The following is a 12,464-nucleotide window of genomic DNA, read 5'->3' as shown; positions in this document are numbered from 1 at the left end:
TCGGCCACTGCGGGCCTCTGGGCTCCGCTCTGGGACATGGATGGGTATTGGGTATATGTGTGCGCCTAGCTGAGAGGAGAGAGGACGGGGGAGATTTGATGCACTAGTATATGGCATGTCAAACCAACAACCATTGATGTCCGGTTCATCCCGTTCTTCCCGGTTTGTCGGGTTCTTCGGATTCCTTATGGTGAGCTGAGGTCTTGGGCTCGGCTCTCTCCAGTTTCCGAGGTATGGAAGTTGACAGTTAAAGGGACCCTCCCACCTTCAAAAAAGTTAATGAATTGGCATGAAAGTGATGTCGCTCGGTTCAGAAAGAGCGAAAACGAATATCTACCAAATTTCACCGAAAAATATTCACCGGTTTTCAAGATATTAGACTTTTACATTTGTTTACTTTGTTGGGATCTCCGCTGTTTCTAGCGACTTTATTTTAGAAGTGCGGCGTTTGCGGCAGATGTTGCGCGCAAATAGCATATACCACCGCGTGCTACAAAACGTTTTAGTCAAACATTTAAAAATCGTTAGATATCTGCGCTGACGTCACACATTCAGAGGGGTATTCCTAAGCATTAGCCCCTCTGAATCAAAATGCTGCAATTTTGAAATTCAATATTTCCGATTTAAGGCATTTCTCGATGTTGTGAGTGCCGAAACCGGTAATTGTGAGCCAGGGACCCCATTTTGGCTATCTCAACTCAAATCTAATGTTAAGGTGGGAGGGTCCCTTTAAATGAGGATGGTCCCCGGTTGGTGGGAGCAACCGCAGCGCAGCCAGCCAATGAGTAGGACACATTCACTGCAACGGTCATGAGCAGACAAATGCCGGGTCTTGTGAGTATGCTGAACCTATAGCCTTCTAGAATCTAGCTGGCCTGATCTAGATTCTCCCGTCAGCTCGGAAACCCCTAATCGAATGGTGTTCGGTGGAGGTCTGCCTCGTCCTCCGCAACAAGCTGCTTGGAGGGCAGGCTCTGCCTTCGACAAGCCTTCCATCCGAAAGGTTTGAGTGCTATTGAAAATATCGGTGAATCCATGAACTTGGATTTATCCGCCTTGCTTTGTCTCCTTTTACATTTCGATGGCAATCACCTATCCTAACTTAGCCGGTCCGTCTATTTTCTACCACGGACCCCGGCCAACGGGGAAAGTATTGCCTCCATTGCTGTTTTGGCTATCTAAGCAAGAAATTCGCAAAAAAAACTAGTATACATATATGCCGCTACGGGGTGAAGCGACTAGTGCACGGTTTTACTGTTTCGGCTCAGTCGATGACTTCCCAGGTCAGGTCTGCGAGTGACGACCCATAGATCGGATCCTGCGTTTGACTAATTACTCCGCAAAACGATCGCAGAACGTATATTTTGGCACCATTAAACTTCTCACGCCTATCCGTGACGAACGGAACAATAAATGGCATATTATTTATTATTTACTTGATTCGATAAAAGTAAACGTGGGTGTTGACTGCTGACCTCAGGTCAAGGTCAAATCGAAGCCGGCCAGGTCAGGATATTGGCCGAGGGAAAACATGCGCATCATTCGTTTTGTCAGCTCATTCTGATGTCATCGATGCCTTTCTGTCATTCCCGATGCGGATTTAACTATTGTTCATCGTTATCGTTATCTTTATTAACGTTATTAACTAGCATTTATTTTTGTTTGTCATTGAAAACTACGGCGTATGGCATTAGCGCCAGGAAACGTGGCATATCTTGCTCAATTTTACTACCTCCCAATCCCGTGTAAAATTGGTTACCCCACTCCTAGGTCGCCTAAGATAGGTAAGTCACCTTGTCAAACCAAGAAATCGTTACCGAAAGCGACCGCATTTTAAAAGCTCTGCTTTGCTCAGCTTATATATCCTTCAGCTGACCAACCAGTTGAAGCGTATTGGCCTGCTATAATTCGCTCTTGCCGCCGCCGTCCTTTGTGGTGATCTGGTTCTGGTGGCCGGTGGTCGCTCCGCCGTCTTTGTCTGGTGATCGGGTTGTGGCAGCGCTCCTCTGCTCTATTCACACCTCTGCGGCCACAGCGCTGGTGCAGCTGCCGGCTATAGCAGTGTCCGGCACCCGTCCGCAGATCGCCGCTCTCCGGTCAGTGGACGAGACAGATCGGGCGCTTTGTGGAGCACCCTCCGACCGGTGCTCGGCGCCCTCTCTTGTCCATCTGCCCCCCTTTCTGCCCCCTCATCAGGTCACGTGCTCGACAAACACCCAACTGGGGCGGTCTGCACTCGTGGGGGACGGCGGGCCCTGGCCGGTCAGCTGCCGCTGTTTATTCTGCGTCCATCCGCGTCTGTTTTGGGGCGCGCGCTGACCAGGGGCCGGCGCCGGGTCAGACAAAGGTCACACAATGGACCTCTGGGCCGCTGGACCGTCCACCTGGCCGGCCAGTGTCCCCGGGTCAGGGAGATCCGCCCGGACCGCGGTCGGCCCGCGCTCTCTGCGTGTGCGTGCCGCGGGAGGGGGTGACCCAGTTGTCGGTTTTGCGGGTCAGCTGGTCGGCCAGCGTGAAAGGGCTGGCCGCTGGGGAGCGCCGTGCGGCCGCGCTGAAAAGGCGCGCTGACCGGTGCGGTGTTGCCGTTCTGGCTGGCCGGTTGTGATGACCGCAGTCGGCACACATCTGCCCGACATACCCTGCGGGCGGAGCGCTGAATGCCACCCGTTCCATGGGCGCCGGGGAGGGGCTACATCGCGGGGTCGACACGGCACGTCAAACAGAATACAAATTAGCAGTCTGTTCTACATATACAGTCTCGGGCTAGACATTGTTAGACATTTGTTTCCTGCAAAGTGAAAAATATTTTCTGTTTGTCCGGTTGCACATTCCGCGCTTATTCATTAGAATCGGCCTTTGTGCCTGTTTTCACGTTCTTGTGTTCTTGGCCATTTTATGGTGCATTTTTGTGCCTAACTTCTTAGTCCTGTCAATAAAGAAACGATGCCTTCACATTTTAAACGGAGGCAGTGATCCATGGCCGTGCTTTTCATTGATGAGCAATCCAAGGCTGTTGCACCGTCAAGAAAAGCCACATGTGATTCTAACTGCTGAAGCAGGCTAGGTATGGCAACAAGTTATTGACATGGCCGGAAAACCATTCGACGAATGAACTTCAACTTGCAAACAAGGTCCGTTCGGCTGGCGCTCATTCAGAAGAGCCTGCCATTACCAAAGAGCCGTGCGCGGGCGTCACCGCAAACGTTCACTGCTTTGATACCGCACGTGGACGACCCGACAATAAGGCGGTAAGCAGCAGCAGGCTCGCCAATCGCATTCCGTTTGAATTCGGGAGCGTTCCGCCCACATATCTGAGCGGATCGGTGGGTGGGTGTCCGTCGGCCTCAAGTATTTCGGCGTGTAAACAGCCGTTTGGAACAATGCGGCAGGTGCGAGAGCGCCGGCCCGCGCCGGTGACGGACAGTTGGCCGGCCGGTCGGCGGGGGCGGGCTATAATAGCGGGGGCGGGCACGGCCCGGCAGCCGGGAGGGCCGCGGAGGGGCCGCAAGACGGCCACAGCCTCGGAGCGAATCGGAGACGCTGGGGTGGGGCTGATTTGGGCGTCACTTAGGAATGATGCTGCGCGGAATAGAAACGAATCAATTCGCTGCCATAACAGTCCCTCAACTTAAAATCTACTGCGCTTTTTTACTTTTATCTCCTTGCTACTCACCTATAAAAATCTACCTAAATCCTAATGCTGTGTAAAAAGAGCTTACTAAAATGTTCTGACACCGTAAAGATTGTGTTACTCTTGTTTATTTTTGCAATTGCCGTTTTAAAACATTATTTTTGCTCTTCAATAAACTATGTTTCAATTACGTTATTTTAGTATAGCAACTTTCTACCAGCCTGCAACTGAAGAAGTGAGTGGACACACGATCAGCATGTAACACGATCCCCGTTAAACATCTCTCCGTTATCTTTTGGCACATTTGTCGGGTTGTTTTCGCCGCTCTATGGACGGCGGCCGGCGTCTGTTTGAAGAGTCTGCTGACCACAGCTGACCCGTCCAGTGTCCGGGGAACCGGAGCCCAGTGGACACTGCTCGGTTCACAGGCTACACTGCGGAAAAACACCGCGCCGGCCGCAGATGGACCGCACATGGCCCGCTCCCTCCCTCCCCAGCGGGCCTCCCTCCCCCTCCCTGTCTCAACCCTTGCGCCGGTCATTTTATCAGCGCCTGTTGTTGCCGCGTCGGCGCCGACAGCGGCGTAGCGCGCGCGTCGGTCGCGCTTTGTGCGCCGTCGGACGGCGGACGGGAGCGACGGGCGCGGCGATGGCGGCGCTCCAATGATGGACGATGTAAATCAGACCGATTGTGAGCCGGCCGACAGCCGCGTCCGATCGGCTCCGTCAACAATACTGACCGCCGTCCAGTCGGTCCGTCTGTCTGTCTGTGTGTGCGTCCGTCCCCGCGCGCTCCCCCAGGGAGGCGGTCCTCTGACCCTCCCCGGGTGAAGCGTCCCGGGAACACTGGACGCTGCTCCCCATTGGCAGCAGCAGAGAGCAGCGCTGCGTTTAAACAAATATTGATTCGACTCCAAACTTTACTGCCCCGCTGTAGACCAATCTGTACCGTGATGGATGCTACGGGGGATGTGGCGGTGCCCATTATGCATATGCGACATAAAATAATACTAAAATATTTGTGCTTGATTAAAATCGTTAAGCAATAAGCGTAGGTACCGAGAACCCTACACGTTTGTTTTCGGGATAAGAATTGAGAAGAAATGAGAAAAACAGAGGAATCCTTGTTTTTGTGCCTACACAAAATCTAACTCGTTTCACATATCTTTTGTCTTTTCATGTAAATATTTTTCATTCAGCTTCGAATCACAAAATTTATAATGTATTAAAGTCCAACGCTGGGTGGGACAGCGTTACGTAGGCTGCGTTCCGTTCCACTTGATCGTAACATTGACCGGCCGGATATGTAGGCACAGCCCGTGCATTGTGCTTTTACTTTTTAACTCCGTCTTTTATTGGGTTTTGTGCCTGTTGACGGTTTTAATAACATACAATAATACAAATACAACTGAAAAATAAAGAACTTCATCTGCCCTGTGGACACTGGACTGAATGCCATTTTACCGCAATCTGCGATTGCTCATAGGGAAATATCGAGCGCCGAAGTGGCTCGAACCGGGCTCTTTTCCCACTCGATTCACGGACCCAGCTCTCACCAGCCCGAGCTACGGAGCTGGGCTGATTTATATTGCAGTCAAGTCAACTTCTAAAACTAATTGTGATCTTGGGTGTGAAAACTGTCCTACTATCGCATTTGAACTTACGCCGTCCTTTAGGTAAAGCTTTATCCGTAATGAATGACTTTTCGTGCAGTAAAACCCTTGTACGAAGTATCCCTATAGATCCTCGTTCCAAAGAAGGAACCCAACTCCCAAGAAAAGACGGCCACTCTCAAAGCCGTCCATCGCGAATTTCCTCCTCCATTTTCCACTCCGTTAAACCGTCTTCGGATAAAATACGTCACAAACACCCACGTCGGTCAAAGGGATTCCAGAATAAGAAAAGTCTCGTCTCAGACGCCGGACTGGGAAGGTTGAATTTGCGGTCCTCTTTTTGAGCTGAATTCCAATCTCATTTCCTCCCCATATATTAGGTAGGACAGGCGCTGGATGGCCTTTATTCCGACTCGCGTGTTTTACATAAAGAGCTCGCTACCACTCACCGAATCACACGCGACCAGCGCCAGGTGCCCCACCAAAAACGACGCCCCAGCGACAAAAGTAAATCCCCGCTCTGTTCCTGTTTTTATTTCCATTTCCTATTCAAGTCGGCACCGATAGTCCCTGCTTTAGTACCACGAATTTATGAAAACCGTTATGCAAATGTTCTGCTGCTTGTAAAGCTGAGCTTTTTTTGCACTTAGACAGAGAGGAGTGGCTTCAAAGTCTAAGCTAAGAAAAATGTAGACGTGCAAAGTTATGTGAAGATTTTGCGTTGACTTTTTAGGCACGAACGCACGGTGCACTCAACCGTGCCACCGAATCCAGCTCCCAGCCCGCACTGCTCCCAGCACCCATATGCCACTATCGGGCCGACCCGTCCTTTCTACGTCGCTGCTGCCCAATTTTTGTCGTGCTTCAATAGTAAAAATTATTGGTTTTCAAAGCCAATAAAAAGAGAGGTGGTCGTGTGAATGGGGCGGCGCGCGCGGCTGCCGCCAGAAACGTGGCCGGCACCTGCCGACCGGGCCACAATGGCGGCGCCGGCCGGCCCGGGACCGCCGGCGACCCAGCGCGACGGTAAAACGTGGAAAATGAGGCTGCATTGCTGCCCAGACGCCCACGAGCCGGCGGCATTGTGCCTCGCAGAATGGTCAGTGGCAGCAGCGGTCGGTGGCGCGCGCGACAAAGAAGCCACGGCTATAACTCATGACCAGTGCCCGGCCCAAGACGGTAGCGAGTCACAGCTGAGACGGGCGAAGAGGCTCGAGCGAGTCTCGTCGAGACTCGACTCCGTTCCACAGCGCACAGTCGGATTACATGGGGCGTAAAACGGCGCACCGCAGCGGCGCTGAAGTGGGGGATGCCGCCAGCGGTTCTCTGGACCACTTGTGCGTCCCGCGACCGATGGGTGGCTGGTGGGTGGCTCAGCTGGAGATAAGAGGATCTTCTCTGCTCGATGTGTCGACTCAACACAGTAGCTCGGCGGCTTGGACGAGGAGTGGATTAACTCAGAGCAGGCATTCGCAGATGGCCCCAACCCTCACGTCAAGTTTTCATCGATGCTATCGTATGATATATCCAGTCTTTTGATAGACAATTAAAGTCTTTCATAGTTCTGTGGGTAGAGCATTTTGCACGTGACCATGGTTGCCTGTGAGATGTGCACATGGGACCGATGGCGGCTGGAGGAGCTGGTCGGAACAGATGTCTGGGCCTGTGCACTGCAGTGGTGACCGGGGAGAGAAACGGAGCCGACGTACAGCATGGCCCACCTGCAAACCCTCCTCTACTCTACCCACCCACATACCCTCTCCGTCCTCAGCGACCCACCCTATCCCGCCAGAGCAGGGCGGGCCACGCATAAATAAACCCTCGCATGTGTAGGGGGGGGGGGGTCGGATGGACCCCCCCCCCATGTTTTTTCGCGAATAACTCGCGTAAAAAGCGGCCGATCGCGACGAAACTTTCAGTACCCTCGCATTGATCAATTTTACACCTACCCTGAAAATTTCATGACCCTGACCCAAATGACCTTTGACCTGTGACCTCTTTTCCGAGACCATGTTTGGCCGGAATCGCGATTTCGCGTATGTCGGCTCGCACTAGCCGCGTGTTTGCAAGCTTTCCGTGCTTTCAAATGTTCAAACATGTGATTTGATGTTACTCCAGTGTGTGTCACGGTCACCTGAAGGTCAGGTCAGGTCATTGACCTTTGGTGACCTCGGGTGACCTCGGTTCACTTTTTCGAGTTTTACATGTTTCTAGGCTAGTTTTTGGAGCTGAATTCGAATTTAGCAACCATTTGAACATTTACGAAGTAGTTTTGGTGACTTCGTAACATGTTACGAAGCTGTCAGAGGTGGTTGACACGTACTACGAATACCCGTCACGACGCCTACTGGTTGACCTGGCCTGACCTGACCCGACCTGGTCTAAATGCTTCAATACATCATCTGTGATCAAAACTAACACGATATTCGTGATCAGCACCCCGAAAAACCCCTTAGCAGCCACACTTTACGACTTTCTAACAGGTCCCGATTTTCCCGACTTTGGGTCATTGACCTGACCTGGAAGGTCACCCAATGACCTAGGACCTTAAAATTGGGTATCATCGGCTTCCTCTCGTCACGTGCAACACGCTCGTTTTTTCCGCGAAGCTCTAGCTCGATCAGGGGCCAAACGGCAAGGGGGGGTCCAACCGACCCCCCCCCCCCCTACACATTAGAAGCTGGCAAACGCCGCACACATGCGAGGGTAAATACCCCGGCCGAGCCGTCACCCGGCCGACTCAGCCCGCCGCTAAAGCCCGACAGCACCGGCTCCAACCCGACAGTCGTCCACGAGTGGGTGGGGATAAGCAGACATGAGCGAAAAACGAACATAGGATGTTATACGTCAACTGTCAGATCTGTCTGAGATTGATGTCAGTGGAAACTGGAAAGGGATCGCAGTTGGCCACGGGGAAGGGGGAAGTGACACCATTAATTTCGAACAAATAATTAATTGCATATTTACGCAGTACCTAATGCTTGAAAGTGTTACAGACTGGAATATGTATTTGCACATTCCACCTTGATTATGCGAATGCTGCACGCTGAAAAACAATAGGGGAAGCCGGGGGAAGCCCGGCATAGTAAGCTCTTTTTCATTTTTATTACATACCATACGTGCTGTATAAAATGTTGATATCCTGCTAGCTAGCTAAGTTCATTGGCCGTGTTTTCCCAAAAATTCGGTTTCGTGGAATAAGTATAAGGTTGAGAAAATCGAGTTTTAAAAAAGTGTTGATTTTTCTGGGGTAAGCCCGGCATAGGGGTAACGCCGGCCACCTCCCCAGCGCTTTACAACGAGTTGATGAAACCATTATGTGTTTTCCAAATATTAACGGAAACTGAAATATTAAGGTACTGATTAGCTCTGGACATCTTAGAGTTTATGTCATTACTGGTATTTTAGCTAGCGTCTACTACATATACAGTACAGGTCGATGAAAATCGTGATGCAAAATTGACAAAAAATGTGTATTTCAAAATTCCTTAAAATTTATTTTTCTTTTAACCTTATTGCATCATATTGCATATCATTCGACTCGGCTGATGAAGAAGAACACAACGACACCATTTTTGAAGCCCTAGCTTCATTGTCTGTCGCGTTATCTGCAAAAACGTAGTTTGACCCTAGTTGACCTTAAGTGACATGACTGGCTTTGTCTATGATAACATGTTTATTTTCGAAATTTATCTTTGATCTAGGTGTAAACCAAACCTGCTCAGTACCTATTATCTCATGGAAAACAGTGGTTTAGTGGCATTGCTCTCGGTTGGGGGTAAGCTTGGCCACTCGCCCGGGGTTACCCCAATGTGCTAATTTTTATTTTAGAACAGCGATATTCGAAAAAAAATGTCATACTAAAGCCAGCCTGCCTCGTCACCCCTCACTACAAACACTTAAACGGTCCTTACATAACATTCGTATGAATATTAGTACTGTATGGTATAACATTAACAGTGCAACATATCTCACTTTTTAGCTAAAAACCCTTAAAATATCATTTTTGCGCTATAACTTTAACAATATGCAATTTTTGTCAGTCTTAACTTTTTTGCTGGCGTTACCTTAGCTGCCACGCTGAAAGGACAAACAGTTGAACATTTTATTGTGAATAATTTAGCCGGAAACGGGGTGGCCGGGCTTCCCCCGCGCCCGGGCTTCCCCCGGCTTCCCCTACCTATAAGGAAGAGAAAAAAAAAGAAGACAAGGATCAGCGTTATTTTGATTAAAAAAAAAATAAATAAGGTAGCAAATTTGCCATGATTCGAGTTACGTATTCCCATAGATAACAGTAGAACTGTTCTACTGTTATCATGGTATTCCCTTTAATGATAATCTCAAGCATGTGAATTCCTAGATAACGTGTTTGATTAAAAACACTCCTTTGGCATAACCATTTTTTTTTTTTTGTATGGCCTCCGCATATTTCATGACTTTTTGGTCAAGAGTCAAGGCCTGGCTACACTATGCGTTTTCTGCGTGCGTTTTTGCAGGTTTGCGTGTTTTGCGTAATATCGTTCTAGGAAAAAAGTTATAAACAATATAATTTTTACTTTGGTTATATACAAAAGCTAATATAACTCTTATGTAACTAAAATTTAAGGTGAAAAACATCACAAAAACGTAATATCGTTCTTTTTTCTAGAACGATATCACGCAAAACACGCAAACACGCAAAAAACGCACGAAGAAAACGCATAGTGTAGCCAGGCCTTCACAGTACCTACCTACCTACCTATTTAGGTGCGTATACGGAAAAGTGAGATTACGAAATTACATTTACTTATACAAGCAATATTGCTGTCTAGAATTTTACGCTTACTTCAAAGAAAAAATGGAGAAATGAAAAAACGAAATTAATTTTCAGGATCCAACCGTCCAAACTGTTATGTTTTGCCATATTTGAATGAGTACCTTCTCTGAGACTATGTTAGTATTTTAATGCGAATTTCTACGAAGTAGGACTGACGAGCAGTGACGTATACATCAGTTGATATATTAACTCAGCGTTATCAGTCAGTAATGCCTACATATGCACATAGTTTGACAGATATTCCCGCACAAACATGGTTTCCGTGTTAGTACCGACACAGACCTCCATCGGTACCGTCATAACCCCCATCGGTAGGTACTATCCCTCCATCGGTACCGTCATAACCCCCATCGGTACTATCCCTCCATCGGTACTGTCATAACCCCATCGGTACTATCCCTCCATCGGTACCGACACAACCCTCCGTCGAGCTCGGCGATCAGGGGCGCCCGTGCCGGCCGTGCGGACGCGCGGGTGAAAATAAACCGAAAATCAATACGTCCGCGGCGACTGCCCAGCGGTCAGGGGACGCGAAGGGTGGAGGGGACGGCAGGGCCGGCCAGCGACGCTGTTTTTACGAGGGGACCTCCCCAATGGCGGCCAACGAACGCGTGACACCCCGCCGGAGCCGACGGAGCGACGAGACGGCGACGGCGACGGCGGCGGCGGCGGCGGCGATTTTTGCCCCGTCGGCGCCGGCGGGCGATCGGGTGTCACCGACCCGTCCCTGTCCGCCGGCCGACAGACAGTCGACACGCACAAAACGCACACGGCCGCACCGCCGACCCAGACACGTGGCGGCCGGCCAGAGACGGGCGGGACGGCCGACCGTCCATCCCTGCACTCCCCCGTCTCCAAAACGGGGCACTACATCCCTCTCAATCATTCAGGCGTTATATTGTTGACTTGCGTCGCAGCGTGAGTTATTTATACGGCGCACCTCGGCCCGTCCCACCCACTCCTGTGACGATGTGTTTTATTGACCGGGAAGGTAGAGTCCCATGACGGGTCACTCACTTCCTGAATACAAACTCATCGATAGACTGAAGTGATCTAAGCCACTTCAGCGTTCTCTCCCGCCACTGATATCCATCATCAATCTCACTTTTACCAAAGACCTTGATCGCTCATCTCGCCGCGCTACCGACCGGTCGCCAAAATAAGACCCGGCCAAGCGGCCGTCATGCGTGTACGCAGCCCGCGGTGTGCGGCGGGGCCGGTGCGTCGTCCGGCCGGCCGGCCGGCGCGGCGACCGTCAGCTGACGGCAGTGCGCCCGCCGACCGCGGCCGCCGGCGCTGCCCGCGGCGGTTTCTTCCGGCTGTCTGGGGGAGCTACTCGTCCCATGTGAGTACCGAGTACCCGGCTGAACCGCGGTGACCCACCTACCCGCCTCCTTTGCGGTCCTCCGCGGCAGGTTAGATTCCGGACTTCCGGTTAGAGCCGCCCCTCGGCCGCTCCGCCCGGCCGCGAGGACCGTGTGTACGGGTGACGTCATAGCTGTGCGTATGGGCAGTCCACGGCCGGTCGATCGGCCCGTATCCCCCCTCCCCTCCCCTGCCACCTCCCACTATTTGACCAAACCGGATATTGAATAGGGTGGTGTGCAGACCTGCACATCATGCATTTCTGCAGAATGTAGCAGACATCAGTATACTGATGTCTGCTCTAGTTATCACCCTTCTATGTCGTATCTTAATTCTTATGCATGTCTTGATCAAAGCTTCTAGACACAGAACATTCGCAACGAAGAAACCACTGCGTTATAGTCCACATATCAGTACAGTGCACTGGAAAACACCCTCCTGAAAACAGCGGCGTCTTAAAAACAGCTGACAGCGTGCTCCAGAGGGCATTGGCCCTCACTCCAACGGTTAGTTCCCCGACAAAAACAATCACACAATCATCCGCCTTCAAGCGCGCGGCTAAAGCTGAATAAGACCCGCCGAGCGGCCTGAAAGCATTTCATCGACAAGCATTTCCTTCAAGGAAAAAGATGGCCGAATTGAAAACATGTTTACGGCCGGGGCTGAAGCGTCTCGTCTCCTCGTTACCAATGTCTGGGCCGGTGCCGGTCCTCCGCGCCGTCCTCTTTGAACCGGCCTGGCCTGTCACGTGGTGTAACGGTGAGTAACGGTCGGGCCAACCCTTCCGACCAGCGCGGCGACCAGCGCTCCCAGGCGGCCGCACTGTGCAGCCCAGATTTTTAGCGCAAACAAGTCGGTGGTATGGAGGCCGGGGCGGGGCTCAGCGCAGCCCGGCCCGAACTGCCCCGCCCCGTTCCGTCCCGCTCAGACCGGCCCGGCGCAGCGCGCGGTCCCTCGCCCTCTGACTCTGACATCGGTGGGTAGACGGCGCAATCCTAGCATTAGCTTTTTTGCATTAATGAATGGACAATTTGTATATG

The sequence above is a fragment of the Amphibalanus amphitrite genome, unplaced genomic scaffold (genome assembly GCF_019059575.1).
Source record: "Amphibalanus amphitrite isolate SeventyFive unplaced genomic scaffold, NRLGWU_Aamphi_draft 000591F_arrow, whole genome shotgun sequence".
Taxonomy (NCBI): domain Eukaryota; kingdom Metazoa; phylum Arthropoda; class Thecostraca; order Balanomorpha; family Balanidae; genus Amphibalanus; species Amphibalanus amphitrite.
This window is presented reverse-complemented; position numbering follows the sequence as displayed.